The sequence below is a fragment of the Notolepis coatsorum genome (assembly GCF_963971535.1).
Source record: "Notolepis coatsorum genome assembly, chromosome: 6".
NCBI classification, from domain to species: domain Eukaryota; kingdom Metazoa; phylum Chordata; class Actinopteri; order Aulopiformes; family Paralepididae; genus Notolepis; species Notolepis coatsorum.
The window spans coordinates 32,696,115-32,709,692 of record NC_140170.1 but is presented as its reverse complement, the minus strand read 5'-3'; the positions used below and the strand labels follow the sequence as shown (position 1 = coordinate 32,709,692).

At 39.9% G+C, this 13,578-nt stretch overlaps 1 long non-coding RNA gene across 1 annotated transcript in view; it reads left to right on the top strand.

Moving 5' to 3' along the window:
• LOC311230368 overlaps positions 1–9,194 on the top strand; it is a 48,243-nt gene extending 39,049 nt beyond the window's left edge. The window contains exon 3 of the long non-coding RNA XR_014619793.1: positions 8,843–9,194. This is a non-coding gene — a long non-coding RNA (uncharacterized lncRNA). The remainder of the gene's footprint in view (positions 1–8,842) is intronic.
• The last annotated feature ends 4,384 nt before the right edge of the window (positions 9,195–13,578 follow it).

Sequence of the window (13,578 nt, the reverse complement as noted above, 5' to 3'; positions counted from 1 at the left end):
GCAGAATGGGTACAATACAGTACGGCTCAATACACACAATTGTTAAGGGGATGCAGACCAGAGAGACTTTCGTCTTGTTTACATCAGGGTCCCCCATTTTCAATTCATAGTGACATTTATGACATACACAACATACATGACATCATGACATTTATGGCATAGGGACATACATGATACAGGTATATAGTACTGTACTGTTACATTTGTGACATATACGATATGCAAATATACAGTACTGTTACCCATAGATCCTAACAGAAAATATATACATATGATGGGGAGGAGACTGTACATTAGGAGGGGGGAGGGGGGGTTTGAACATTTACGGTGCCCAGTTTCTAATTGCAGCCTCCATAGGTGCTCTTTAAGAGCGGTTTTGAATGTGGGCAGGGGTAAAGTGGGTTTTAGGAGTGAGGTTAAGCAGTAGTCTGACCAGTTTGTTTTGTGATGTTTGTAATCTTGTTTTTAGGGCCTTTGAGGTGCTTTGGTACCATGAGGTGCAAGCATAGTCGTAGTACCCTTGAATGAGTGTTCCTGTTAGAGTCTTCAGGGTATTCTTGTTTACCAGAGAGGAGATCCGGTACAAGAATCTTGTTTGTTGGTTGACTTTTTTGATACCCTGGGGAGGGTGGTAATAGTTATGTGTTCTGACAGGTATCAGTCCTATGGTAATAGTTATGTGTTCTGACAGGTATCAGTCCTATGGTAATAGTTATGTGTTCTGACAGGTATCAGTCCTATGGTAATAGTTATGTGTTCTGACAGGTATCAGTCCTATGGTAATAGTTATGTGTTCTGACAGGTATCAGTCCTATGGTAATAGTCATGTGTTCTTACAGGTATCAGTCCTATGGTGATAGTTATGTGTTCTGACAGGTATCAGTCCTATGGTAGTATGTGTTCTGACAGGTATCGGTCCTATGGTAGTATGTGTTCTGACAGGTATCAGTCCTATGGTAGTATGTGTTCTGACAGGTATCAGTCCTATGGTAATAGTTATGTGTTCTGACAGGTATCAGTCCTATGGTAATAGTTATGTGTTCTGACAGGTATCAGTCCTATGGTAGTATGTGTTCTGACAGGTATCAGTCCTATGGTAATAGTCATGTGTTCTGACAGGTATCAGTCCTATGGTAGTATGTGTTCTGACAGGTATCAGTCCTATGGTAGTATGTGTTCTGACAGGTATCAGTCCTATGGTAGTATGTGTTCTGACAGGTATCAGTCCTATGGTAATAGTTATGTGTTCTGACAGGTATCAGTCCTATGGTAGTATGTGTTCTGACAGGTATCAGTCCTATGGTAATAGTTATGTGTTCTGACATGTATCAGTCCTATGGTGATAGTTATGTGTTCTGACAGGTATCAGTCCTATGGTAATATGTGTTCTGACAGGTATCAGTCCTATGGTAGTATGTGTTCTGACAGGTATCAGTCCTATGGTAGTATGTGTTCTGACAGGTATCAGTCCTATGGTAGTATGTGTTCTGACAGGTATCAGTCCTATGGTAATAGTTATGTGTTCTGACAGGTATCAGTCCTATGGTAATAGTTATGTGTTCTGACAGGTATCAGTCCTATGGTAGTATGTGTTCTGACAGGTATCAGTCCTATGGTAATAGTCATGTGTTCTGACAGGTATCAGTCCTATGGTAGTATGTGTTCTGACAGGTATCAGTCCTATGGTAGTATGTGTTCTGACAGGTATCAGTCCTATGGTAGTATGTGTTCTGACAGGTATCAGTCCTATGGTAATAGTTATGTGTTCTGACAGGTATCAGTCCTATGGTGATAGTTATGTGTTCTGACAGGTATCAGTCCTATGGTAATATGTGTTCTGACAGGTATCAGTCCTATGGTAGTATGTGTTCTGACAGGTATCAGTCCTATGGTAGTATGTGTTCTGACAGGTATCAGTCCTATGGTAGTATGTGTTCTGACAGGTATCAGTCCTATGGTAGTATGTGTTCTGACAGGTATCAGTCCTATGGTAGTATGTGTTCTGACAGGTATCAGTCCTATGGTAGTATGTGTTCTGACTGAAATGTGTCTGTTGCACTTGCTGCTTGGCCCCTGGTATATTTTGTATAGCTATATTTGCTATTTATGTTTGGTCACCCCTTTGTTGAAATTTATCCAATCCAGTTACTCCTTTAAGTTCAAGATTTTTAAGTTTCCAAGTTATGTTTTAATAAACATCTTTGGACCAATGTGTCCCTAAACTTAAACTAATTGGTGTCGTTGCATGATTTTTGCCATTTTGTTATTGTGAAATTGGTATTAAATTTAATTCTGAGTGGCATTAAAAAGTCTTAAAAAGCCTTAAATCTGACTGGGCTGAACCTGCAGATACCCTGACTGGGATCATAGGAACTTTCTGACCTCAGTATGGGGTGAGCAGCCAAAAGCCAAGATGGTTAACAAACACACTTTGTACACACTGGAGGGGGAAACTGCTTCTCGTATGGATTTTTATATATTAATGTAGATACTAGTGTTTTTTTTAATCCAATGTCACACATATTGTCAACATTCCTAGTACTACACAATAAGTGTTTAGTAATGTTCCATGTATTGTCTTCATTGGTATTCTATTAAAGGAATGGATGTTCCTTATATGAATTTATCATCTTTAGTGGTTTTTATACCATCACTGCTTGTGGGTTTATGGAAATTGCAGAGCAACCTGTTGCACAAGTAACTAACTATTTTGTCATTGTGTGTATATTGAGTAATGGCTGTACTATTGATGAAACTATCAAAACGTTATAGTTAGAAACTGGCCCCGGTAAATGTCCAACCCCCCCCCCAAACCCCCTCCAATGTACAGTTTCTTCCCCTTCGAATGTATATATATATTTTTTTATGATCTCTTTCTCAAACTGTACTGTATATCTGTATGTCATAAATGTCTTGATGAATTGAAAATGGGGGACCCTGATGTAAACGAGACAAAAGTATTTTTCTGGTCTGCATCCCCTTAACAATTGTTTGTATTGAGCCGTACTGTATTGTACCCATTCTGCAATATGTTAATAAAGTTTTCAATCAATTAGGGGAGAGTGATGTAAGAAGTGCCTATTGTTACTTAAAGTGCCTTTAAAGCAAGGGGATTACAGTAATGCCCCCAACTAAAATATGTACATATAGTTTAGGATGTTGTGCATCCCTGGGGACAATCACTTTGGATCTTAAATATACTGTTTCAGAAATATAGCTTTAGAAAAAAAAGTGGTTTTGTGGCACAACTTGCCCCCGGTGCGGGGTAAGTTGTGACATTAGAGAGAATACACTGGGGTAAATGTGCCATTGATCATTTTAAGTAAAACAGATCATTTTAATCTCAAAAGCGGTAAAAGCATCCTGCAGATCTTCATCTCCTTTCCAACCTGACGTATAGTCTTCCCCTGTTGCACCTCTTTCACTGCTCTTTCCAACTTCTCAAGAGGAGTTGAAACCCTGTCTGTCTTCCTTTTGTATCTGCGTGGCATGATGGATTTTGGTCTAAAATTAAGAATATCACATAGTTTTAGTGATCAAATGTAAGAGAATACAATGTACTATAAAATACAATAAAGTAATATATATAGTTAATAAGTTGGGGCAACTTAACAAACAGAACATCTGGCACAACTTAAAGGAAAACTCCAACATTTTGGGAAATTCGCTTATTTAACATCTTCCCTGGAGTTAGACAAGAAGATACATACCTTTTTTGTCTCTCTGCATGCATTAGGCTTAGGGAACGCCCGCACCGTTAGCGTAGCTTAGCTTCATCACTGGAAGTGGGTCAGACCTTTACCCTGAAGTTCCCTACAGTCACGAAATACACTCCAAATACAACTCCAAAACGTTCCTGTAAACATGTTGTGACCTGTGTATTTACCACGTGGAGAAATAAAAAATAATTGAATTAGACATTTACGTTTTCTAAGCAAATATACTCGGAACTATTTTTTGCCGAACCACTCCTCTCTGGGCTCAGTGATTTCACGTCACCAGTGCTACTTTCTAACGTCGAGGTCAGTGTTTGTTTACATTTTCATTTCATTCAAAGGATCCAAACCGATTGAAGTTTATGGATACCATGACTGTGGTAAGTTTTAAGGCGCTACACAATAAATGGGTTATAATAATACCACGAGTGAGGATTCACTCGCCCAAACACTGTAGCCGTGCATCGCAGTCATGAAAGGGGCTAACTAGGTTGATAGTCCAGCAACGTTGTGACTGTCCTATTCATCAATCTCACAATATTCGCTAACGTTAGACAGATGGAATACAGCCTTCCATCTAAAAACATAAATGAAGACTTACCACAGTCATGGTATCCATAAACTTCGGATCCTTTGAATTAAATGAAAATGTAAACAAACACTGACCTCGACGTTAGAAAGTAGCACTGGTGACGTGAAATCACTGAGCCCAGAGAGGAGTGGTTCGGCAAAAAATAGTTCCGAGTATATTTGCTTAGAAAACGTAAATGTCGAATTCAATTATTTTTTATTTCTCCATGTGGTAAATACACAGGTCACAACATGTTTACAGGAACGTTTTGGAGTGTATTTCGTGACTGTAGGGAACTTCAGGGTAAAGGTCTGACCCACTTCCAGTGATGAAGCTAAGCTACGCTAACGGTGCGGGCGTTCCCTAAGCCTAATGCATGCAGAGAGACAAAAAAGGTATGTATCTTCTTGTCTAACTCCAGGGAAGATGTTAAATAAGCTAATTTCCCAAAATGTTGGAGTTTTCCTTTAACCCAGGCCCTTTGGCACAAATCACCCCAAGCCTACCATTTTGAAACAAATGCATCCCCCAGCTGTTTTGAGCTAGCATCATGCTAACTGTATAGACTCATGGTGTAACTTACTAAAGCACTAAAACATGTGTGAACTGTTTTCAAAGTTGACTATAATTGTTCAAACACAGCAATCAAAAAACCTTGATCATACAAATTTTACTTTGGAGGGCAAAACAATGTTTTTTGAACTTAAATGTGTCTCCCTTTGCAGGTTGAGTGAAATGGATGCCTCTTCAAAAATATGTTGTCACATGACCAACTTCTTCTATGGTTTTCTAGATAACAGGTGACACTACTTGCCCCTTGGCACACATGACCCCACTCTCCCCTATAGGGTTGGAATCAATTCAATCAATTAAAAATCAAAACAAGTTGTTTACTTTATGATGATAGAACATCCATTCACATTTACTTGTCATTAGGCTGGATAGTAAAACCTTTTCATGACAGAAGTTGTACAATATTTTAAATAAAATCTACATCTTGAATTAAAAAGTGAATTGATCCAAACTCATTAGAATGTATGATATGCTAATATGGGGCGACAATGGCTCGGGAGGTCGAGCAGTCGTCTGGTAATCCGGAGGTTCCCGGTTCGATTCCCGCTCCTCCCAGGCAGCGTGTCAATTCTCTTCGGTTCAAATAACAAACTCAGCAAGACCGACGGCTTCTCAGTTACAGTGGGTGACAATATTGTCACAAGGAAAGATGAAATTACATATCTGGGTTCCATCCTAGAGGCAAATATTTCCTGTGACAAAATGGCATCCAATGTAATAAAAAAAGTCAACCAACGAACTAGATTCTTGTACCGGATCTCCTCTCTGGTAAACAAGAATACCCTGAAGACTCTGGCAGGAGCACTCATTCAAGGGTAATACGACTATGCTCGCACCTCATGGTACCAAAGCACCTCAAAGGCGCTAAAAATACTGCAGGCTTGACCGTACTCAGAACCCACCTCACCCCTGCTCACTTTGACAACCTAGGATGGCTTAGAGTAGACGACAGAGTACAGCAACTTGCAATGGGCCTGGTCTACAAGATACACTACACGAGTAAGGTTGTCGAACTCTTTAGGAGAAAAGAGAGCCAAATGTATTTTATTGACTCAAAATTACATATATTATTTATCCAAAACAAATGGTATAATTTAAATGTCCACTAAATGATAAAATGTACTCCTTGCAACTATTTAAGTAAATTGAAATTAAATTAACTTATGAAATAATCATTTATATCAGGCATCTATGCGGGCAGCACGGGAGGACTTGACTGGTTTACCGTGTGGCATCTATGGGGGCAGCCCAGACGACTTGCATTGAAACCCTGCATTATTTTTTTTCCTAGCGCATTTCTGGCAAGACGCTCTCTGATTGGCCGACGCCTGTTTCTACACTGGTTAAGCTTAGGCACTCTTTCGAAGTTAGTTAAGGTTAGAGTTTGTCTTAGAGCGTGACGGCAAGTTCTTTCGACGGTTAAGCTTAGGCACTCTTTCAAAGTTGGTTAAGGTTAGAGTTTGTCTTAGAGCATGGCGATAGAACGCCAGGTAGTTTGCAGGCTGTTCGACGTGGAAATGGGCAAAGACACAGCTCGTCACGCGATTGGGCAAACATGTCAGTGGCCAATCAGAGAGCGTCTGCCAGAAATGCGGCTAGGAAAAAAAATAACGCTGAGTCAGCTCATTGTGCTTAGTGAGTTGACTGCATCAGACCAGGAATGTGATAGCCCAATGGTATGTTTTCATTCACCTTCCCTGCTTGCTTTATGTTCATGTGCTCTGCTTGCTTTATGTTCATGTGCTCGGCTATGTTCATGTGCTCTGCTTGCTCATTTGTGCTTTGCTTATGTTAGCTGTTAGCTCCCTAGCATATTAGCTAGCATGTTAGCTCTGCTCAACATGAAATGTTTGTAGCATGTTAGCTCTGCTCAGCTTGGAATGTTTGACATGCGGCCCGGTGCACCCTGAGAAATGGTGTTTCTGCGGTCTGTAGTGTTACATGGGCTGTAGGCCTGTAATGTTTGACATTATAACAGTTTGGATATATTGTTTGAACATTTTGATGCATGACATTCATGACATGGTTAAGTTTAAAGAATAATGTTGATTATTGGTGTAATAAATAAATAAATAATATATATAATATAGGTTATATGGTATGTGGTATATATATATAATAATAAATAAATAAATAAATACATAAATAATATATATATAATATAGGTTATATGTGGTATATATATATATATATATATATATAATAAACATAATAAATAATAATAATACAAAATGTCAAATGTATTGGTAAATGCTGAATGAATGTTCTTAATGAAAATGCATTTGGTAATTGTTTATTTGAATGAACTGATATAATATAGGCTAAATGTATTAATGTTAATTATAATTTATGATATTATTATAGCCTATGTATTATGTTGATGTTGAAACATTTCCTTTCATACCCTTTCAGGTTTATAACCTGCTATTTGTGACTGCTATTGTGACAACCATTTGTCAACCAAATAAATGACAAACAAAGGTCCACAGAAGTCACAGAGTTATATCCTTCCTTTATCACATTGCCTGAGCCCTTCAAGTGGGGAAAACAAGAACAAACTTGACAAAGGTACCCATGTACATGTCAAAATACTTCCCAAAGGTCAATGAATACCACGACCACAACACCAGAGGGTGCTCCACAAATCATGTTAAACCCAGATTCGGCTCAAACAAGGGACTAAACACGTTTCGCAATTATGCCACATCAATGTGGAACGCCCTACCCACAGCTGTAAAGGAATGTGAATCACTACCCACTTTTAAAACCACTCTCAAGGAGCACTCTCTAAATGTCCTAACCCAACCCCCTCCAATGTACAGTAAATGTCTTAACCCAGTAATACACAAGACCCTCTTCTTGGACCAAGTAAGGTTTCGTCGATAATCCAATGTACAGTTACCCCCCCCCCCCCCCCCCCCCCCACCACCTCCTCCAATGTACACTTTCTTCGTCAAATGTATATACTCTCTTTATTTGATTTTTTTTATTTAATTTTTTTTTTAAGATCAATTTTTTTATCGTTTATCGCTTTTTACTACTGGGCAGTCCAGTAGAGAGAGAGAGAGGAGGAACGGAAGACAGAGTGGGGGGAAGACATTCGGCAAATAACGACGGGTCCGGGAATCGATCCCGGGTCGGCCGTGCCGCGACTCAGCGCGTTATGTGGTTCGCCACTGGGGCGCCCTTTTTTACTCTTTTTGTATCACAAACAGTACTGTATTTGTAAATCTGGTATGTCATAAATGTATAGATGTAGCAGTACTGTATCTGTATGTCATGTATGTCATATATGTTATGATGAATTGAAAATGGGGGACCCTGATGTAAACAAGATGAAAGTCTTTCTCTGGTCTGCATCCCCTTAACAATTGTGTGTATTGAGCTGTATTGTATTGTACCCATTCTGCAATCTGTTAATACAATTTTCAATCAATCAATCAATCAAGTCTTCCGTGGTGAGTAGGCTTCTTCCGGTCCCATCAAAATACATCGTTTTCAGCAACTTTTCACCCGTTATTTAAACAACTTTGTCGTCATTATAGAATCTATTTAATAAGCAAACGTTTGTCAGCAGGGTTTTTGGGCTGTATTTCATGTAAAAACGTTTACTGTTAGTTAGCCAAATTAGCATTTTAGCTAATATTATGAGACATGATCAATGAATTGCTGTTGTCACCATCACGTTTGTTAGACCCCCATATGGACTTGTTTGATAATCAGAAGACATTTTATCATGTTATGCCGATCTGGGACGCGTTATTATGCTGCATGCATGTCTTTTCTCCTGTTTACCTGCATGTAATACTATCTGTAATGCTATCTGCAGGCTGTATTATACATCACCAACCTCACCGAGTCAAATGTACTTCTATGTGCAAGACATTGTACCTAAAAGAATGCAGCATTCTTTGTGTGATTCACAAAATAGACTGATACTTTATGAAAATCTAATGCTTTCATATCTTGTTTTTGCATACAGGGACCTGCTGTGAGGAGCATTCATTCAACATCCATGACCAGCAGCATGGCTCTTTTTTACACCAGATGCTTAGAAGAGCTACCAAGGATGAAAGTGACGGATGTCCACAGGATTGCAAAAGCGAGCAGTAAAGCATCGAACTCTTTGCTGGACAAGGGTTTTAAACTATGTGTGTCCAGCTATATCTTCGATTATGAAGGTGTTGTAAATTTTTCCTTTACAATTTGTGTTGACAAATGACCCCAATGTAAACAAGCCATATTGCTTTCTTGGGTTTAAATCCTCTTAGCAGACCCTGTATTGAACTGTACTGTCATGTGCTTTTTGTATACAAACTGCTAATAAAGTATTAAATCAATCAAAAGTCAAACTATCTTGTTTTCTTTTTTGATCCACTTTTTCTCCTTATTTTTCTATTTTCCTCCCATCCCAATTTCGTAATTCCAATTCTCCCCTGTCTTGAACGTTGCTCAACTATGCCCCCCACTGGTCGGCTGCAGTGAGGATAGAAGCCTTGCATCACGTGTCCCCTCCGATACACGAGGAGGCAGCCTGTCACATCTTTTCACCTGCCAGCGCGGACTCTCAGTGGCGAGGTGTAACGCATGGGAGGCTCACACTACCCCCGCTACTTCCTGTCTCTGCTGTGCAGGCGTCCCCCAACCGACCTGTAGGAGTCGCTGTCCACAACGTCCAAATCCCCACCCATCGACTTCCACCCGCTAACTAGCCAATTGAGTTAGTATGACGGCTGGCCCAAGCCGGAGGCAATGCTGACACCCGGATTCGAGACCGGAGTCTCTTGCATTGGTGACGAGCGCAATCTCCGCTGCGCCACCCAGCTGCCACAAGTCAAACTATCTTGTTATTCATCATGTCATGTTTTATGCCTGACAGTTTCAAATAAAGACAAGCTGACAGGTGAAGTCAGCATCAGAGCCTGTTGCTACAGGTCACTGAAGAAGAATGAAAAGCCCCACAGTTTAAGAGTAGGGTGAAATGGTGGAAGGGCGGTGTTTGTTCAGGGCTCCAGAGTACTAAATGTTTTAGTTGGTTGCACGGTGCGCCTAACTTTTTCATGTAATGCATAATTCAGGTGCAGCTATACATACACACACATAGACAGACCTGGCGAGCACAGAAAGACTCAGAAGAAGCTTCTATCCCCAGGCCATCAGGCTGCTAAACGAACAATGAATGAACACTACACAACAACAACCACCAAACGCACATAGCACACACATCCACACGCACACACTCACTTTAAACAAACACACTGTAGCACCCACTCCACACACTTATAGCACACACCCACTTTAAACAAACACACTGTAGCACCCACTCCCCACACTTTATATTTATGGATGAAGGATTGCACTACAACTCGTACACCTTACTGTAAATTGTACCTAAAATTGTACCTCATCCCATTTCTGCTTTGCACTAGATAGTACTGTACATTAGTACACTGCATAGTATTGTGTATTGTATATTATATGGTAACTCAGAACATTGTACATATGTCTATACCGAACACTGTGACCTCATTTTCTTCTTCTAAATTCATGCTATATTATGTTATTATGTTATTTGATACTATCTTGTCTAGCACAGTCTCTGGAGCGTAACAGTAAGAAGCATTTTGTATGAAAGTATTCTGTACTTCTGTATGACAACTATTAAAGAACTTGAACTTGAACTTGAACTAAATGTAAGGTGCACTGGTGCAACCAATTATAATTTTTAGATGCATTAACATATTTTTTTTGGGGTGCATCTGATTCCCAAATGGGTGCCCTCTGGAGCCCTGTGGGTGCTCTCGTCAGTCACGTTATTGACTTGACTCATATGGGCTATTTATGGCCTAGTTTTCTGTTTATGGCCCGTTCCAGTTCTGTTGATTGCATGTTCATGTTGTTCTCTGTTCATGGCTGGGTTCTCTGTTCATGGTCTACCTGCTTGCTGGTAAGTATCACAGCAGTGTTATCATTAGCATAATATGGAGTTCTGTTGATTTTGTTCTCTGTTCAAAGCCTGTTCATGGCTGTGTTCTCTGGTCATGGTCTACCTGCTTAATCATTACTGCTGGTAAGTACCAAAGCAGTGTCGTATATTCTATGTACATATTATAGGTTAACTACAGTGCACACAGGTTGTTAAACTGGATAGAAGAAGATATAAATATTGGAATGGTTCCCCTTTATGACTCCTAGCCAGAGGGGAAATAACTGCAGTCAGGACAACCGAACTAGGATTCAACTCATTATTTATTGCCAAGAGGCCCAAAAGGTGGATATAGCAGGTTTCTACATACATGGATTATTTCATATTACAATCATAATGAATAAATGGTTATAGATGCTTTCACATTCAAACAAGTCCTACACACATATTCACATGGTTATTCAATGAAAGGAATGTACTGTGCAATCACATGATCAACCCTGGTCCAGTACAATTACATTAAACTGGACATCACAAACCGTTGTTAATCAGAATCAGGGTTTTACTCACGCATTTGCAAAGTACATTCTCTGGTGGCAGCGGTTGGAGGCTCAGACGTGGTGGGTGTCTGGCCTCCTGAATTAACACTGTGTTTCCCTTTTTATACTAGACATGACATCACAAGTTTAGACTGCTTTTAGCCAATCAGTTTCATCAAAATATGGAGTTGTACCAATCAGGTGTCTTGATACTAACAACAAGAGGTTTGCTGTTTTCTGTATTCTTCCGCTCTCTCTCCCCAGAGACCTTCTCCATATTTGGGCATATTGTCAGCCCAGGGGGGGTTTGGCTCCTTCGGTCGCTTGTGGCAGAGAGGCTCATTTCTCCCATGTGGATGAATCAGACATTTTGACATTTCCTGTGTACCATTTGATTACTAAAGCATTTCCAATGTACATGATTCGTGTAATGAATTATAGATATCTAGTATTAACACAGTGTATTCTTTGCCTATAGTTTGATACCAAATTGCCTATATGAAATAATCACAAGCCTGTATTTTCCAGACTATCTATATAAACACAGTTTTCACAGAGAAGTAGCAGAATTGTTCCATTCTCTTCACAACAGTTGCAATTGCAAATGACATTCAAAATCCCCTGACATCTCATAAGTCAGATTCTAATGTAATATTCAATGTGTATGTAATTTCCTTCAGTTGATATCAAATAATCTATCTGAAATACTACAAACCTGTCTATATATATATTACTACAGTTCTAGACTAAGCAGCCTATATTTGAATTAACTATCATAACAGGTATTTGCAGTTTCAGTAATGACCCAACAGTCTGCTTGTCTCTATTCTGTAATTGTATGGACTTAAACAGTTCTACACATTGGTCCTGTTCCACAGAGGCATATCAGTTCCATTTAGCCTCCTGTTCCCTGATACCATGCTCACATCCCGGAATGTGGTGTTGATTCACACCGATTAGCAGTTGGCTTGTGGGGGTTGGTTGGCTGTTCCCGTTTCTGCTGTTATCTGATGCCACTGTCACCCCCCAGCTTTGGCCTGGTGACTACACAGCGTTCTCTGGTGAGCTATTCACGATGTTTAGTGTAGACCTGTCAGTTGAAACTGCCCCCAGGATCTAACCCCCACCCTGTTATCTGGCATTTTGGTCCCCAACAGTTTACACATTGCACATTAGTTCATCATTTTCAAGTCAAAGTTACCACATTTCACCCTTTGACATTTTAAATAATGTCATAAAAAATACATTGACTTGAGTTTTAAACATATTATTATCTTGTACATATCATCAAGTCTTCTTTCTTCTTGTCCCATCAATCCCCTTGTCTATGGCCGCCACCCAGGAGGCTAATAACCCGCTTATCAGCCCCCTAATTAACTTTTCCTGCCTTTGTGATCCTGTGTTTACCACATGGCTATCACTGGGCTCTGATCCTCCGGCTCATTAGCCAGAGGCTAGGTTATCAACCAGAAATTTTGAATATACTAAATGGAAAGAGAACTAAAATAATCAAAAGTAAATTGAATCTGAAAAACACAACTTAAAACCAGTTTTCTTAGTCTATTGAAAAGATGTTCAACACTTTTAGATTATCTGGTGGTGTGAGAGAGAACATACATTAGTTTCACAATATTGCACTCATTTGTTCTCTGAATTAATATTCCTTCCTGCTAGTTTTTACTTAAGATAGATTTAAGATATTTGCACAATTAATCAATTGGTTTCTCATTTCTACCCTTCCCCCCTATGACCATGCAATGGTCATACAACTTTACCGTATCATCACACCTTCACCTTGTCACAGCTCATCCGGGCAGAGAATGGCAGAACACCCCAAAAAAATATCACAATCTGCCATATCGTCTAACTCCCCTAGCCTATGTGTATGCTACTAACCATCCCTGCATTGTGTCTAATCCACCAGCCCTCCGTTTGTGCTCCTACCAATCCAAATGTACACAAACAGAAACCATCAGTGTCTTTTCGTTCAGTTACCTCCCTGTTTCCCACACCCCAATTCAATTTCACATTTCCCAGAGGACCTTGCTTACATATTTTGCTCAGTCTCAGACCAGCTCCGCCCCCCTCCTGTGCTTGCCAGCCAATGGCTGTAGCCATGTTCCAGGCCAGGTCTCATGGCTGCAAATCCGTCATAGCTTTCTTTGTCCACGACGATCCGCCCCAGGCTTATAGGTCAACGGTTCTCTTTAGTCAGATATCTTTTTCCAAACTTACGTACCACATCTGTCCCCA